The following is a 12949-nucleotide window of genomic DNA, read 5'->3' as shown; positions in this document are numbered from 1 at the left end:
TTTGCACTCTTCTTTACTTTCTAGTCCCACAAGATGCTCCAGATTCATCTTGATATTTTCTGTACCAGTTCTAGAATCATCATCCATTTCTCAAGTAGCCCAAGTTTTGTTTATTGGAGAATGATATTAGAAACCAAGATCTGAGGACTAGGTATGCTTACTTTCTTTCTTTTTTTTACCAAAATAAAAGAAAGGTAACAAAGTGCCTATATTTTCCTTCTGAAGCAAAAGACCATTTGGATGCGTTCTCTTTAGAGATAATATTGTGGGTAGGGTGATCATATATGCAAGTTTGTCTGGAGTAGACTTACTTATTCCTGTTGTTCCTTCAGATTTACTATTAGATACAAAAATATCCTGAATTACTGACTCTCTTAGTACTGGGGGACCAAGGGAATCTGTTGAATTTATACATCAGCTCCATGATTATAGGAATTATCCTCAGTAGTGCCATATTAATTTAGTATTTTTGACATCTTTATAGGATCCTTAGAATTTTTATTAGATAAAGAGATAGTTATTGAATGTTAAATTAAGGTGAATATTCTTTGGGGCAACAGAGGTTAAGTATACTTTCCATAGTAGAGTGCCAAAAGAGGCAGTGAAAAAAAAGCTAATATGTTTAGGCTGCCTGTTAATTATTCTCTTATTTTGAAAGATATCATTGATTATTAGATATATCTTTGCTTGAATCACACTCTTTTTTTTTCAGTTGTGGAAGAGAGATGAATGAGTAACATTACATTAAATGTTAGTATCATTTTAAAAATGGCAGGCTGTTTCAAACATGTTGCTCTTTTCAGAGGTGGGGAGTGAGGAAGGATGTACTTCTAATAATTGAAAAAAATCTAGTCTGCTACTGTGATAAACATTTATACATAATTTATCTTATTTAACTTTCACAACAGTCCTATGAGACAGATATTATTATCCCATTTGACCGATAAACCTAATATTCAGAAGAGATTAATTAAATCATTGCTTAGAGGCACACAGCTAGATGTTGCCTTTTTTTGGGTTTCAGGTTGGTCATATTCCTATGCAGTACATTACCTACCCCGAGGACTGTCCGTCCATGATTTTGCTGTTAAGTTTTTCAAATGTGAAGTGTGATTTTCTTAAGAATGTCTTTAATACATCTTTTTGAGTAGAAATAGCAGTTTTCAGTATAACTTCCTAAATAAACGAGAATTGCTTTGCTAAATAATTAGAAAAAGGGTTTTTGTAATAAAATCTGATCTTTCTCTTTCCATTTTATTAATCGATGATATTTTGCTTTTAATATGTATAACTTTATTGTCTGTAAAATGATAGTGTTCTAGTTAATTATAGGTAGAACTAACTGCAGACAGCTATGTGTTGCTTTTTGACTGACCGTGGTTTGGCTGTATGTGTGAGATGAGGGTCTTGGTACAGTAGTTTTGAAAAATCATCATTCACAGAAGGTGTAAAGTTGATTAACCTCCAGGCTTTGTGTTCTCCACATAACCTCGCTGTTTATCTCTGCCCTTAGCCTCAACATTTTATAAGCTCCTTTAATAAGAGCAGAAAGCACAACGCATTGAAAAGCTAATCCAATTTCATTAAAAAGTTAAGTAAAATTATATAAATTTTCTACTACAGGTACCATGCAGTGACACTTTCCTGAAAAGATAGTGTCTTAGATTAATAGCTGAATGCGCAATCTTCTGTTAAGGATTTCTCATGCAAACAAGATTTGCCTCTGCATCAGTAAAGGAGAATGGAAAATTAGCGAGAGTATAAAACTATTCTAGAGATCTTAAACTTGTATTTATTCAAGTGGAATTCTGTTTTGTATTACTTTTTCACCTTATTTTTTGTGGAAAAAGTCATATTCAGATATAATTCAATAGATGTATTTCTGAAAAATTGAGCACAAATCCAGGCTTGGTAAATTGGATCATGCTTCCTCAGTGACATAATTATAGTGTTTTTCTTTGCTTCATTTGCTCTTTACTTGGCAGTGAAACCTTTCTAATTTCATTTTAAAAACTTTAAAAATAGAATCCTTCCATACACAGTTTTTAATAATGCAAATTGTTTACTTTATAAATTTGGAATGTTTAAAATTAGGCTTTCTTTAATAACATGCTTTTAAAGTTTGATACTTAGTGGAGTTAAGAACCTAGGGAACATGTGTCTGGTTTAATTGGTGACTAAAGAATAAATCCCATGAAATACAGAATTTTAAAATTTAAGCACACAGCTCTATTTATAAAGTATAATTTGTATAGCCTTTGGCTTTAATTAAAGTATTTCCTAAGTGGTGATTAAAAGATAAATTAAAAGCCAATCTATGCAGTATTTCCTTTCCTTTGTGTACCTGCACATATACCAATGTTTGTCTACAATTCAGAATCAAATATTAAAGTAGAATTGTATTCTAATGTCTTTTATCTCTTTATTTTATTTTAGTTTAGTTTAATTTAGTTTAGTTTTATCCCTTTATTTTGGAAGACCTGTTTGATCTCAGAATATATATATATAATATATATTTTACGTATATACAAATATATATATATTATAATGAGATGAAAGTGATAATATTTTGAGTTTTGTTCTTAACCATCTGCCCTTATCTTGAAATATTCAGTGGACATAAATCAAGCAAATGTGATTATCCCTTCAAAATTTGTTACATTATTTATATTTTCTTTATGAACCAAAGGTCAGAGGTCACTGGATTATTTCTTATCTAGAGTGTGTCCATGAATATAATATTGACATGTTCTGAAACTATGCAGATTTGGTCAGAGTGAGTTAAAGCTCATAGAGCAGATGTTAGCTACACAATGAACAGTGTCTGTTACACATTTCAATAGCCAGCGGAAAAATGATTGATGTTAGCACTTATTCTTGATTAATACTACCATTCCTCACACCAACATCAACTCTTAAAAATGTAGGGACTGAAAAGATTGCAACTTTAGCCAGATAAAGGATAACCATCAAGATTCCACAATAAAGCCTCATACTGTTTTTTTTTTTCAATTGTAGTTGACATATTATTAGTTTCAAGTATACAACATAGTAATTAGACATTTCTATAACTTGCAAAGTGATCACCCTGGTAAGTCTAGTGTCCACCTGACACTATACATAGCTATTACAATATTATTAAGTGTATTCCCTATGTTGTACTTTATATTCCTGTAACTCTTTTATAACTGCCAATTCGCACTTATTCTCTTCACCTTTGTCACCCAGCCCCCCAACTCCCCTTTTATCTGGCAAGCATCAGTTCATTCTTTGTATCTGTGTTTATTTCTGTTTTGTTCGTTTATTTATTTGTTTTTTAAATTCCAAATGTAAGTAAAATCATATGGTATTTGTCTTTCTCTGTCAGACTTTGCATAATACCCTCTAGGTCCTTACATGTTGTCACAAATGGCAAGATTACATTATTTTTTTAAAAGGCCAAGTAATATTTTATTGTGTATATGTGCCACATCTTTATTCAATTATCCATTGATGGATACTTAGGTTGCTCCCATATCTTAGCTATTGTAAATAATGCTGCAGTGAACATAGGGCTGCATATATCTTTTTGAATTAGTGTTTTGGATTTCTCTGGATAAATCCAGAAGTGGAATTACTGATTCATATGGTAGTTCTATTTTTAATTTTTTTTGTAACAAATTAAACCTCCGTACTGTTTTTGTAGTGGTTACACCAGTTGCAAACCTACCAATAGTCCACAAAGATTCCTTTTTCTCCACATCCTCGCCAACATATGTTGTTTGTTGATTTATTGATGATAGCCATTCTAACAGGTGTGAACTGATATCTCATTATGGTTTTAATTTGTTTCTCTGATTATTAGCGATGTCGAACATCTTTTTATATGTCTGTTGGCCATCTGTATGTCCTCTTTGGAGAAATGTCTATTCAAGTTCTCTGACCATTTTTTAATCAAATTGTTTTTTTGGTGTTCAGTTGTATGAGTTTCTTATATATTTTGGATATTAACCCATATTAGATGTATCAATGGTGAATATCTACTCCCATTTAGTAGGCTGTCTTTTCATTTTGTTGATGGTTTCCTTTGCTCTATAAAAACTTTTTTAGTTCGATGTACTCCCATTTGTTTATTTTTTTCTTTTGTTTCCTTTGCCTGAGGAGACATATTCAAAAAATTATTACAAAGAATGATGTCAGAGTTTACTGCCTGTGTTTTCTTCTAGGAGTTTTCTGGTTTTGGGTCTTACATTTAAGTCTTTAATCTATTTTAAGTTTATTGTATATGGTATAAAAAAAAAATCCAGTTTCATTTTTTTGCATGTGTCTGTCCAGTTTTCCAACACCATTTATTGAAGAGACTGTCTCTGCTTCATTGTTACATTCTTGCTTCCTTTGTCATACATAAATTAATTGAACATATGTATGTGTGTTTATTTCTGGGCTCTCTATTCTGTTCCATGGATCTATGTGTCTGTTTTTAATGCCAGTACCATGCCGTTTTGATTACTATAGCCTTGAAGTATAGTTTTATATCAGATACCTCCAACTTTGTTCTTATAGATTTCTGTGACTATTTGGGGTTTGTGGTTCTATATAAATTTTAGGATTATTTGTTCTAGTTCTGTGAACAATGATATTTTGACAGGGATTGCATTGAATCTGTAGACTGCTTTAGGTAGTATGGACATAATTCTTTCTGTCCATGAGCATGATATATGCTTCCTTATTTGTGTTTTCTTTAGTGTTCCTTTTCAGTATCTCATAATTTTCCAAGTAAAGGTCTTTTACCTCCTTGGTTAAATTTATTGCTAGGTATTTTTTTAAAAATACAATCATAAATAGGATTGTGTTCTTAATTTTTGATAGTTCATCATTGGTATAGAAAAATGCAACCAATTCCTAAGTGTTAATTTTTTATCTTGAGACTTTACTGAATTTATTTATAAGTTCTAATTTTTTGGTGGAATCTTTAGAGTTCTCTTTATATACAGTATCATGTCATCTGCAAATAATGACAGTTTTACTTCTTCCTTTCCAATTTGAGTGTAAATTTTATTTCTCGTCTGCTGTGGCTAGGACTTCCAATGCCATGTTGAATAAAAGTGGTGAAGGTGGACATCTTTGTCTTGTTTCTGATCCTAAAGAAAAGCTTTCAGCTTTTTACCGTCGTGTATGGTATTAGCTATGGGTTGTTATATTTAGCTGTTACTGTTTGTTCCCTCTATCCCCAATTTGCTGAGAGTTTTTATTATAAATAGATGCTGGTTTTTGTTAAATGCATTATTTGATATGTTCATAAGATTTTTATTCAGTTTTTTGACATGGTGTGTCACATTAATTGATTCATGGATATTGAAACCAACCTTGCTCCTAGGAGTAAATCCCACTTGATCATAGTGTTTGATATTTTTAATGTATTGTTGAATTTGGTTTGCTGATATTTTTTTGAGGCTTTTTTTTTTTAGGCGAGGCAACCCTTGGTTGACCTCACAGATTTCAAAGACCTTATCAGCTTACAATCCCTTATTTATTTATTTTGTATGCCTATAGTACCTGGTCTTCCTAGGTGGTCTCCCATCTAAGTACTAACCAGGCCTGACACTGCTTAGCTTCCGAGATCAGACGGGATCGGGCTTGTTCAGGGTGGCATGGCTGTAGACTTTTTAAGGATTTTTGCGTCTGTAGTTATCAGAAATAATAGCCTGTAATTTTCTTTTCTTTTCTTTTCTTTTTTTTTTTTGTGGTATTCTTTTCTGGTTTTGGAATCAGGGTAATGCTGGCCTTGTAAAATGAGATGCCTTCCCTCCTCTTTAATTTTTTGGAATAGTTTAAGGACAGATATTAATTCTTCTTTGAATGTTTGGTAAAATTCACTTGTGAAACCATTTGGTCCAAGACTTTTGATCGTTGAGAAGTTTTTGATTACTGATTCACTTTTGTCAATAAATATCAGTCTGTTCAGATTTTCTGTCTCTTCTTGATTTGGTCTTGGATGATTGTATGTTTCTAGGGATTTTCCACTTCCAGGTTATTTAATTTGTTGGCATATAATTGTTTGTAGTATTTTCCTATAATCCTTTGTATTTCTGTGGTGTTGGTTGTCACTTTTCTTTCATTTCAGATTTATTTGGGCTCTTATTTTTCTTGATAAATCTGGTTAAAGGTTTATCAGTTTTGTTTATCTTTTCAAAGAACCAGCTCTTGGTTTTATTGATCTTTTGTATTTTTTTTTTTTTTAGACTCTATTTCATTTATTTCCCTTTGGTCTTTTTTTTTTTTTTTTTTCCTTCCTTCTACTCACTTTGGGCCTTGTTTGTTCTTCTTTTCTAGTTCCCTTAGGTATAAGATTAGATCGTTAATTGAGATTTTTCTTGTTTCTTTAGGTAGGCCTGTATTGCTGTTAATTTCCATCTTAGAACTGCTATTGCTGTGTTCCATAGATTTTTGAGTCATTGTGCTTTCATTGTCATTTGTCTTGAGTTATCTTTGATTTCTTTCTTGATTTCATTGTTAACCCATTCATTATTTAGTACAATGTTATTTAGCCTCCATGTTTTTGTGTGTTTTTCAGTTTTCTTCTTGTAATTAATTTCTTGTTTCATACCATTGTTGGAGAAGATGCTTGATATGATTTTAGTCTTCTTAAATATATTGAGACTTGTTTTGTGGTCTGACATGTGATATATCCTGGAAAATGTCCCATGTGCACTTGAAAAGAATGTATATTCTGCTGCTTTTGGGTGAAATGTTCTAAAAATATAAATTAAATCTATCTGGTCTGATGTGTCCTTTGAGGTCACTGTTTCCTTGTTGATTTTCTGTCTGGATGATCTATTCACTGATGTCAGTGGCGTGTCAGAGTCCTAGTAGTACACTATTACTGTACTACTGTCAACTCTCTCTTTATGTCCATCAATATTTGCTTTATATATTTAGGTGCTCCTATGTTGGATTTGTAAATGTTTATAGGGGTTATGTCCTCTTATTCGATTGATCCTTTTTTAATTATGAAATGTCCTTTGTCTCTTGTTATAGCCTTTGTTTAAAATCTGTTTTTTCTGATACACGGATTGCTAATCCAGATTTTTTTTGTTTTCACTTGCATGAAATATCTATTTATTCCTTTACTTTCTTTTTGTGTTTGTCTTTCTATTTGAAGTGGGTGTCTTATAGGCAGCATGTATATGGGTTTTGTTTTCTTATCCATTCAGCCACATTATGTCTTTTGATTGGCGCATTTGGTCCATTTACATTTAAAGTTATTAGTGATAGATGTATAGTTATTGCCATTCTATTGTTTTCTGATTGCTTCTATAATTCTTCTCTGTTTCTTTCTTATTAGCTTGTTCTCTTAAATGTTGATAACTTTCTGTAGTATTGTGTTTGGATTCCTTTGTTTTCAATTCTTGTATATCTCTTGTAGCTTTTTGGTTGTGGTTTCATGTGCTTCATATATACTAAGTTATGTTTATAGCAGTGCGTTTTAAGTTGATGGTTGCTTAAATTTGGACACATTCTAAAATCACTACCATTTTACTCCTTCAGGTTTATGTTTTTGTCATAATTTTTTACTTCTTTTGTATGTCTGTGTTTGTGTGGATCCCTTAATCTATTGTTATAATTGTACATGATCTTTCTACTTTTGCCTTTTAACCTTTGTACTAGCTTTATACTTGGCCAAGCCACTGCTTTTATTTTGTGTTTGTCACAATTTTTTCATTGCTGTATTTTCTTTTTCATATTTTTTCATCTTTATTTTTCTTCTTAAAGAAGTAGCTTTAACATTTCTTGTAATACTGATTTGGTGGTGATGAACTCCTTTAGCTTTATCTTGTATGAAAAACTCTTTATCTTTCCTTCCAGTCTAAATGATAGCCTTGCTGGGTTGGGTAATCTTGGTTGTAAGTCCTTGTTTTTCATTATGAATAATCCCTTCTAGCCTGCAAAGTTTCTGTTGAGAAATCAGTTGACAATCTTATGGGAGCTTGCTGTACCTGTCTAACTGCTTTTCTCTTTCTACTTTTAACATTCTCTTTAAACTTTGACATTTAATTATAATATATCTGGATGTAGGCCTCTTTGAGTTCTTCTTGTTTAGGACTTTGTGTACTTCCTAGGCTTGTACGTCTATTTCCTTCACCAGGTTAGGGAAGTTTTCAGTCATTATTTCTTTGAATAGGTTTTAATCCATTGCCCTCTCTCTTCTCTTTCTGGTACCCTTATGATGCAAATGTTGTTACATTTAATGTTGTTCTAGAGTTCCCTTAAACTTTTATTTTAATTTAATTTAATTTTTTTTCTGCTCTGATTGGGTGAAGCAGAGGATCTCTGATTTGATCCTCTGCTTCATCAAATCTGCTATTGATTCTATCTCATGCCATCTTCATTTCAGTTACTGTATTCTTCAGTTTCTGACTGGTTCTTTTCTATGGTTTCTGTCTCTCTGTATTTCTTACAGAGTTCATCTCTTTTTCCTTTAAGTTCATTGAAAATTCTTATAACCAGTGTATTGAACTCTGTATCTGGTAGGTTGCTTGCCTCCATTTTGTTTCATTCTTTTTCTGGAGTTTTGTTCTGTCCTTTAATTCGGGATATGTTTCTTTGTCTTTTCATTTTGGCTGACTCACTGTGTTTGTTTCTATATATTAGGTAGATCTGCTGTGTCTCACAATCTTGGCAGAGAGGTCTTATGTAATAGGTGTCCTGTACAGCCCAGTGGTGCAGTCTCCCTGGTCACCTGAACTGGGTGCTCCAGGAGTGTCCCTTGTGTGTGTTGTGTGTGCCTTCCTGTTGTAATTGAACCTTGATTGCAGTTGGCACATTAGTGTGTGGGATTAACTCTAACTGGCTCTGAGGAATGGCCATGACTATAGTGGATGAGTTGTTGTGCAGAGGTTGACCCTATGGAGTGGGATTCACTTTATCAGGGCTCTGGAGTTGGCCATATCTGCCCTTTGGGGGTGCCATCTCTGGAGCTGGTTGGGTGGTGCTGTGCTGTGGTCTGAAGCCAGCCACTGTGTATGTTGGTTCTCGGGCCTCTTGGGAGGGGCTCTGGTGCAAGTGAAGGTTAGCCATTGTTTTTGCTCAGCCCGGGGCCTCCTGGCAGAAGTTACCATGTGATCTGAGGTTGGTAGCTGCCTTGCTGGGCTTGGAGATGCCTGGGAGAGGCTATGCTATGAGTGGAAGCCAGCTAATGCAGGGCTTGGGGCCACTTAGCAAGAGGTACAGGGCACACTGAGGCTAGCCACTAAAAAGCCTCATACTTTATAAGGAAATGATAGAAATATTTTATTTAAACTTAGAAACATGATGATGATTACCATGACCACTTTTATTCAACATTATGCTCGAAATCCTAACCAGTAAGGAAATAATAAATAAATGAAACACAGCTTTTATTATTTAACAGAAGATTGTTCAGAAAGTTTAAGAAAGATCTATATGCAAACTTATTAGCTCTGTTGCTAGAAATAGATACCTTTAAAAAATAAATCATCCTTCTGTACCTTAGCAAAAATGTTTAGACAGTGTGATTCCAGTCACAAGAGGAACAAAATTGTATCAAAGAACCTAAAAAAAATCTAAATAAGTAGATGAGTAGAAAAAATAGCCCAGAGATGTCACATATTTTTAGTATATCTGTTAATTCAATATAATTTCAACCAAATTCAAAAGTTTGTCTTGCAGAACTAGGCAAGCTGATTCTAAAACTTAGATGGAAAGGTAAAAGGTCAAGATTACCTAAGAGGAAAAGTGAAAAAAGGAGATTCCCTTAATCAGATATAAAGTAAAAGTAATTAGAACAAGAATAGATCAGTGACAGAGTTCAGGAACAGACTGATATTTGCAGGAACTCTGCATATGACAGAGATAGTATAACAAATCAGTGGGGAAAGAATAAATTATTTGGTAATCAATGCTGCTGTTAGCTATGTTGAATAAAGAAGCGTTAGCTATGTTGAATAAAGAAGTTGGATTCCTAATTTACAGATACACAAAAATTGAATTCATTAGGTTGAAAACCTAAAATTGAAATTCAAAAATTTAAAATGTTAGAAGAAAATATATCAGAATAGCTTTGCGACTTGTGTCAGGAAGGAATTTTTAAATAAGATCTCAAAATATTAACCATAAAAGAAAATATTATTTTTATTGTTAAATAAAAAATAAATTTAAAATGTTTTATTTATTAAAAAAAAAACAAACAAAAGATTTTATTCTGTTAGCAAGTTAAGGACCATTTCTTGTTTTTGATTATTTTCATGTGACCTCACAAATTAAGCTCTAAAAAGGCAGGAACCTTAGCTATATCCCTAGTGCATAGAGAGGATAGTGCCTGAATGAATGTGACTTGTAAACTATTTTGTACTTGCGGTCAATTGCATCCTCAAGCTCTGTGGGGCACTGGGAACATTTGTCCTCCCATTTGCTTTTAATTTGTATTTAATTGGTGGAAAAGTTTGAGGAGTACTCCTAATTGACTGAAACTTGAAATCACTTGCCAGCTATATCTGGGAAACTAAAGAAGGAAAATCTGTGTTTTATTCATAGTTCCAGATAAAATCTGTGCATTAATTTACTAATTTACTTCACCTTCTTGAAATTTCTTGAGTGTTTTGGGGGAAAAGTCAGAAAGATGTAGTCTCTGCCAGCATGAAACTTAGGGTGTAGTAGTGGGAAATGAGGTAAGCAAATCAGTGATATTATATGACAGATGCTATGATGAAGGTATACCTAGGGAGCAGAGAGACTTCTAAAACAATCAACATTTTAAGTAAAGTGCAACACATTTAAAAATACGAGAAAATATTTGGAGAGTATTTACAAAAACAAGAATTTAAAGAAAAATAAACAGTTGGGAAGAAAAAAATAACTGTAAACCCCCTGAAGGCAGACATTATCTGTCTTGTTTACTATCCTGTCCTTAGAGCTCATTCTTTGGAATGTGGAAGGTGCCCAGGGAAAGCTTGTTGATCGAATCAGTGGAAGAGAATGAGAAATAATAATTTCCCTTTTGTCAAATGTCATATCTTTGGAAAACTGATCATTTTCCCTTTTACTTTCCATTTTTAATTGTCTCGTTTCTTATATCTGATTGGCTTGCCTGTCTCCAATTCAGCTAATGCGTTAGCTTAAAGCTAATCTTCCTCTGACATCACTTTCGTAACTTGACACCTGTTTAAAAATTCTTCAAAGGGATCTTTGTTTCTTATAGTAGAAAGTGCATACTTCTAAGCTTTGTGTTTAGGGTCTTTCATGTTTGGTCCTATCACAGCTATCACACTGTATCTGCAACTGTTCTCAAACATAACCCTACTTTTGTAGTTAAGGATTCTTCTTATAGTCCCTTAAACATAATGCGCTCATTCCCACTTCCATTCATGTTGACTCAACATCTGGAATATACTTTCTTCTCCTCAGTCAAACAAATCATGGTTAGCCTGTTAATCAATCGTAGACTTAGCCTCACCTCTGACCGTTCTAGTTTATTATGATCTCCTTTTAAATTTTTTCCTGATAGGAGATATTTAGATAAAAGTCAGAGTTAATGTTGAAAAATTATATACTTCATATACTTTGTAGATAGTATATGAGAAAAATTTCGTAGAAAGAAGCCAGTCACTAATTCATTTTCTTCATCAAGAGCCACCAAAATCCATTTGAAAATGTTCAGTTATCTCACTTCCATCTTTAATAGGGATGACTTCAGTTCAATCGCTCATGATTTCCATTTTACTGTAAGTTTGCTCTCCAAAGTTACCATTAACTCTCCTTTGTAAAATTTCGTGTATTTAATAATAATATTGAGAGGGTTTTTCTATTATAAAACTTGTAATAGGAATTTGTGGGTAATAGAAATAGGATTAAGGAAAAAATGGAGTCACCAGTACTTCTACTATGCTATTACTCTTAGTATTTGGTACACAGATACGCTTTCTTAAAATCTACTTAAAACTTTTATAGTTTTAAGATTGTGTATCAGAATAAATTTCCTCAGCTCTACTTACCATAAGCTTATGATGTCAGTAATTGAGTAGGCGATAGTAAGTTGGGCCTTGCCTACTCTACTGAATAGTCTGTATTGAATAGTCTGTAGCATGTTTATTGGGTTAGTAATTATTCTGATGTGATTTATAGATATTATTAACCTCCTTGAGGCTTAAAAAAAATGAAAGCTCTTAAAGTATTAAAAGTTTTAGTAAAAAGAGCCAAATAATTATAATAGAAACATAGTTTATTTAAAAATTAGAAAGTATGAAACAATGATAAACATAAAAGTATATTTAATATACTCATGATGCAACAGGAATAATATTGATTATTAAGTTGTTAGTAAGGAGATAAGGAAAACTGAAAACTGCCTAAAGGAGATTTACTTAGGTGGAATACTTCCTAACGTGATGCTAATTCTGGAGGAGACAAGTGTTTCAGACTTCAAAGCTAAGCATAGTAAAAGTGCTGCTGATATAACTTCTGTTACAAGACACAGATGGTTTCATATGTTCATCTTTACATGTACAGAAAATTAATAAAAGGCACTTGACAAAATTTAACATCCCAGAGTTTTGGAACTTTTAATTCTAAAGAAATGGTAAATATTTACATAAGCATTGTCCTTAACATTAAAATATTAAAATGCTAGGCATATTCTCATTAAAGACAAGGCTATCTACTGTCATGATGTGTTATTTAGCATTGTTTATAAGTAGTGCTGAAGGAGAACCCTGTTATTAGAGGCCTCACAGTGTCCCTGGCCTCACCATTTCTTACTCTATAGTTTGTAACTGCACACAAACTTCATTTCTTTAATATAGGTGGGGTTTTTTTTTTGCCTCTGATTCAAGCTGATTTTGCCCAGATAATGGCATTGTGACTCATTTGCCTTTCCTACCCCTTATCCTCTGTATGCCTGCTCCTTTTCATTAGCTGAGCCTCAGGTCTACTGTCATGAGGACAATAGGTTTCA

General features: G+C 32.9%; 1 protein-coding gene and 1 pseudogene across 5 annotated transcripts in view; one reads left to right on the top strand and one right to left on the bottom strand.

Annotated features, from left to right (window-relative positions):
- The window catches only part of MTMR2 (myotubularin related protein 2), a 98785-nt gene that overhangs the window by 42525 nt on the left and 43311 nt on the right, over positions 1 to 12949 (top strand). The gene's annotated exons all lie outside the window — the stretch shown is intronic.
- On the bottom strand, positions 5524 to 5642 carry LOC112476272 (annotated as a pseudogene).

Source organism: Pteropus alecto, unplaced genomic scaffold, assembly GCF_000325575.1.
Source record: "Pteropus alecto unplaced genomic scaffold, ASM32557v1 scaffold12, whole genome shotgun sequence".
In the NCBI taxonomy this organism is placed as follows: domain Eukaryota; kingdom Metazoa; phylum Chordata; class Mammalia; order Chiroptera; family Pteropodidae; genus Pteropus; species Pteropus alecto.
This window is presented reverse-complemented; position numbering and strand designations above follow the sequence as displayed.